At 34.4% G+C, this 6,000-nt stretch overlaps 1 long non-coding RNA gene across 1 annotated transcript; it reads left to right on the top strand.

The window, feature by feature from the left end:
- Positions 1-1,379: 1,379 nt before the first annotated feature.
- On the top strand, positions 1,380-3,716 carry LOC132599858 (uncharacterized). The gene is made up of 3 exons (XR_009567048.1): positions 1,380-2,338; positions 3,266-3,347; positions 3,454-3,716. It is a non-coding gene; the product is annotated as an uncharacterized LOC132599858 (long non-coding RNA).
- Positions 3,717-6,000: the final 2,284 nt, after the last annotated feature.

Consider the following 6,000-nt stretch of genomic DNA (forward strand, 5'->3'; position numbering starts at 1 on the left):
GTAGGCCTACATTGGGCCACCTCAGTCCATTACTTTTTAGTCTGAAAGCACGTGAAAGTAGAACTAGAGCCCGTTTGGATTGGCTTACAGCTTAAAGTTGTTTGCAACTTATAAGCTGAAAAAAATAAGTTAGGGTAGTCCAACTTATTTTTTTTGGCTTATAAGCTGTTTTCAGCTTATAAGCTGCTTTAGATAAACTAAGTCAAATGGGTCCAATTATTTTTTTGAGCTTATTTTAAGCATAAAATGACTTTAAGCTGGCCAGCCAAACACTCAAAAAAGCTAAAAACAGCTTATAAGCCAACTTATAAGCCAATCCAAACGGGCTCCTAATCAATCTAATTACCACATGAAAGCAGCCAAGGGAAAAAATAGCTATAAGAAATCGATACAGTGAACAATAAAAACGTCTCAGTGAAAGGATATGTCATGCTTTTATCATGAATTTACCACTAAAAATTTAATGTGTAATCTTAATATTTAATGTATATTAATCAAGGACGTACAAACAAAAACTATCATAACTTAAGATGTTATTATAGAAGAATTGATATAAAGAACAAAAACAAAAATCATCTTTTATGGACAATATGAATGAAATCATAATGAAATTGTAAGTTATTTTTCTAGGAACACGAATTGTAGCCACCGGAGAAAAGAAAAATCAAAATCTTATAACAATTTCTTCATGTCATTTTCATATCTTGTTTAATTTCTCCATGCGAATCAAATACGGATGTAAAGAGATACATGAAAATGATATATCAAAGTGGTACTTATCACAACTTAAAAAAGTAATCGTGGTGGCTATTGAGTGGATTTTCTTCACCACTTAATATGCTTCAATGTTCCTTTTATTAATCTCCACTAACAAAGAAATAAAGTTTTAAGGAGTAGCCATTAAATTATATTCTTGAGATTAATTAAATAAATTGAAACGTTTTAGGAACTAATCATTAGATTAACGTGAGAACAAGTAAAGATTTTGAATTAATTATCCTTTACATAGAGAAAAAGCACGTCAACTCAAAAAGTGAGCATCATAATGTTTACAGACGTGGGACTAACAATAATTTCTTTTTCTTCCTCTTTCCAAAATAAATTCGATTATAAAAAGGAAGAACATGATCCATCATCTGTGGTAGTACGTGCGTGGTGCCAAATTAAGTAAAGAATTCCGTTACCAAACAAAAAAAAAAGTTATAGAAAGGAATGTCACTTTAATTTAACACAGCGACAAGAGGCAATATTATTAAAATTGAACTTGCATATTACAGTTCGAATCATAATCATTTACAATCAAATTGTTTTTGTATGCGCCATGCATAAAGAATAGGAATAAGCTGATTTTAAGATATATTATATATATTACTCGTCAAAACAATCTAAACTCTATAAGGAAGGCTGGACGATGCTTTAGAATGTGAGTTCTCGTTGTCACACGGCTAAAACCCTCTAGTTACGTAAAAAAGAAAATTTAACTTCTATTTTACGGATATTAAGAGAATTTTAGAAGCAACAATCTACAATAAAAGGCAAGGGTGAAGCTACGAGTAGCCAATGGGATACAATGGAATTCCTTTTGTTTTCTTTTCAAAAAATTATAGTTTAAATAGAATAAAATTAATTTATTTTAATTGTATATAATTGTTTTTGGTAAGTTAAGATCTTATTAACCAAAGTAGAGTTATTACAGAGTTCCCAAGAAATAAAAAATAAAAAATAAAAAACTGGCGCATGGATAAAGTCCCATGATCCAGATCAACAAACATCTAAATCTGCTTAATCAAACCAAACAAACAAAAACTAAACAGAGTAGTAGTCTAATTGCCTGAGTCTGCTAGCAAGTTTGGGATGCATACTCCCCCTCACCACCACATCTTGTATGATTTGCCTTATGAGAACCTCAAGAGCCCTTTGCTTCCTTTGCAATATCCTGTTATTCCTTTTTTATCAAACAAAATACACATTACCAGCTACAACCATTCTAAACACCTGAGATTGTGCAGATTTCCCATTCACTTGTGCAATCATCCATGCCATTTCACTTGTCCAGTCCATAGCACTCCTGCTATATCCAAGTCAGGCTAACAGTTTCCTCCACACAATAGTAGAATAAGCACACTTAAAGAATAAATGATCCACTGATTGATCTTCATTACCACACGGGGAGGACATGTTACTTGATCAGTGATGTATCATTTCTTCAACATGTCTCTTGTATACAGTCTCTTGTTCAGTGGCAAATAAACGACAAAGATCCAGACTTAGGTGAGCCATGATTGTTGCAAGTTAACCTTCTCCAAGTGACCTTATGGTAGTTCCCTCTTAGCTGCAGGTACACGTGTTTAATGGAAAATTCCCTAGAGGTTTTAAATTGCTCCTCATGATCTATTCCAGCTTCCTCTAAGGTCTTCACTGCTTTGAAATCTTATGTTGCATCCAAGATGCTTGTCTTGGAAAGTAGCTTGTATATAATTAATTAAAAGGTTGAATCCCCTTGATATAAAGTAAAAAATTTTACTAGTACAATAACCAAATAATGCTAGTTTTTATTTTGAATTCCTTGCATAAATTTCTGGCTTCATTACTGATAAAGAAGATTTACTATAACTCAAAAATAAAGCTTTTAACTTGTTCAACTGGTTAATTACATTGGTAATGCAAATACTATTACCCTCGCACAATATATAAGCTATTAATACGTTTTTCCTTAAAATAAGTTAGCCACCAACTGTAATAGTACTTCCGGTAAATTTCCCCTTTTTAATACATTTGCCTCGAGGAATCCAAATCTTTTCCTACATACAAGTATTTTTATTGAGACGTTAATATATAACTAATTAAATACTTAGAATATCCTTATTATGGTGACATAACTTATATCAATTGGATGAGATACAAAAAATTTTAAAAAAATCCCATTAGATCCATTAAAAAAAGATGTTTTTGAATTATTATTTTTTTAGCTATTCGAGGACATAAACTTGATACAAGGGTTTGAAGGTTTAATTGGTAGTTGGGTGTTCTCTCCCTTTCCCGCCGGATTGACTTAGCATATCTATACCTACATTATTGCCAGTATTAGCACTATTTTCATAATTTCTTGTTCTTCGATTTTTGTTGCCACTTTTGCTCCAATTATCGCATTATTCCATTGTTACTACAATTCTTTCTTCCGAATGCTATGTACTATTTTCACTTCTCATTATTTTGTTGTTGATGCTGCTTCCATTTTTGTATTTTTTTTTTTTTGACCTATCAGAAACAGTCTCTCTATCTCTAAGAGTAGGGATAAGGTGTGTTTACACTTTATCTTCTCAAGACCTCATTCGTACGATTACAAGGTATGTTATTGTTCTTGTATTTGTCTTTTTTTGTCAAGGCTTCCCTCATGTTTTGTTTATTTTGTTGATTGTGATCCATTATTAATTATGCCACAATGGCTTATAGGTCATACATCTGTACATGGGGTGGTGGAGCTTTACATCTGGACAGCTGTCACAGTCATCCACATGCCGCGTAAGCAGAAGCACTTGGTCAACCATCATCCAGTTCTCGGCCAGCTTACTAATTCATTCTATTTCAAAGCGCGTGAGGAAACCCCGCACTTTCAAACTTTGACCACAAAAACAAAAAGAATTATCCACAACACAAATATGCTGTCAAAATCCCACTTGCACATTATAACATCACCAGGTCCACAATCCTTTTTTTTTTTTTTAAAAAAAAAGCACTATCATGAGGTCCATTTTTTGTTACTTTTATTACTAGAGTCCACAACTTTTTTAACTCAAATAGTGTCAAAAGACACCAAAATACCTCACTAAAAAAAAGTAACCAAAGCACTTTTTGCGCACTAAATTAGTGCGCAATACAGGTTTTTTTTTTTTTTTTTACAATTTTAAAGTTTTCAAATTCACATTTTTTTCCATATTTTGACCAAAGATTAGTCATGTTTCAAAACTCCAAAATATCAATATTTTATATAGAACTTGATATCTTTTATTACGGACAACAATGTCGGCTCATTACATCAAGTATACCTAAACGTTTTGATCGTCATTTTAGGGGTTGTAAAGTGCTCCGAAGTAAGTTTTGTTTGTTTGAATCTTGTTATCTTTAGGTTTTATTTTATTTTATAAGGTTTTGATTTAAGTGTCTTAGTATTTAGTCAAAGCATTACTTTATTTCGAATATACAAATAAAAATATTATATTAAAAAATAATTCATCTAATACGAGAAGTTCAAAATAATTCAAAAATACAATAACAAAATAATATCCCTTATCATGTCCCTCGACCAAGGTTTGATCCCTAGTGCTTGAGGTAAAAAAAAATAGTCAAATAGCTAGACCACCAAGCCAAGTAGGCATTTAAGTAATATGTAGACACTTTTTATGTTTTATAGTGTTCACTAATGTTGTTTATCTTGTTTTCTCAAATTGAATTTCCAACATTGAAATTGAAATTCAAAATATCATCACCACGAGATTTCCATCTTGAAATCTGTGAGGACCCACACCCCTTGCGATGTGATGACCCCTGGGCCCTTGCGCCCCATGAACATACATGCATACATGGCATGACATGACATACTCAGGTATTGTATAGCTCAATTGGTGAGAGTCGTCTCCTTTGGGAGAACAAAAGGGGGGAGGTCACGGGTTCGATACCAGCCGCTGCAGCGTATATCGAATTGTTTGTTGGCACCTGCCCATACAATACCTGAGTATGTCATGTCATGTCATGTATGCATGTATGTTCATGGGGCGCAAGGGCCCAAGGGTCATCACATCGCAAGGGGTGTGGGTCCTCACAAAAAAGGCGACTTTTTGTCGAGGATCCGACCCCCCTGCGAGCCGGGTTGCCCTCTCATATCATGACATGCCCTTACGCATGGACTACTTGGCTATTGTAGGCAGTGAAATCACACCGTGACCTCAGGCCCTTTGTCCCCCGAAGGAGCGCCTCTTACCAATTGAGCTGTAACACCCCGTGCCTTTAACGAAAGTTTTGACCACGATCCTAAACTTAGAAAATCAGATAAAGAATGTGGGAATTGAATGTTTTCTGTTCAGTTGTGATATGGTGGTTTACGCCCATGAACAGTGGTCGTATTTCACTTTACGGGCCGTAAACCAAGTCGTGAACTGAAACCAAGAATTTCTGAACATTCTGGAATTTGACATTTTGAGATCATAGGGTTAAATACGGACCGTATTTCACTTTACGGCCCGTATTTCAAACCGTGTTTGGAATTTGGGAAAACTTCCTTGATGAAAGTTGTAGAACATTGAAATACCTTTCCAACGGTATCTTACGGGGGTCAAACGGACATTTGTACAAAGAGTTATGGCCATTTTACTGAAGAGATGCAGTGCAGTCCATGGGGCAAAATACGGCCCGTAAAGTCAGTTTACGACCCGTAAACTGAAATACAGCCAGTATTTTGCTGGACGTAAATTGCAATGTTCCAGAACACTATATATTCGTCCATATCAGTTCAACTCATTATTTTTCACTGCGTCAAACCCTAAAACGACTTCCTACTCTCCTCCAACATCAAGAACACCAAGGTAAGTCCATTATAATTATTCCAACTCAATTCTAACATATATCCTTGTAATCTAAACAAGAAATCATCATTCCTAATCTAGGGTTTTCAAGAAAACCCATCTCAAGATTCAAGAATCAAGATTTAGGAAATCTTCTTCAAAATCCAAGTCTTTAATTCAAGTTTTGGAACAACTAAGGTATGTAGAACTTCCATCCACATGTGGGAACCTCTACGTTCTTCCCCATGATCCGTTTCGTAAAATCTATGAAGTTCAAATCCTAGGGCATTAAACCCAACATATTGGTAGCCCGTAATTATGTATGTATGTACATGAATCCCGTATATATGTTCGTTATTGTATTCCTAACTTTCCATTACGGACATTAGGAATCCTAGCTTAATCCATGAATCATGAATTCTTCCTCATGTGTTCTCATTAT

This window comes from Lycium barbarum, chromosome 6 (genome assembly GCF_019175385.1).
Source record: "Lycium barbarum isolate Lr01 chromosome 6, ASM1917538v2, whole genome shotgun sequence".
Classification (NCBI taxonomy): domain Eukaryota; kingdom Viridiplantae; phylum Streptophyta; class Magnoliopsida; order Solanales; family Solanaceae; genus Lycium; species Lycium barbarum.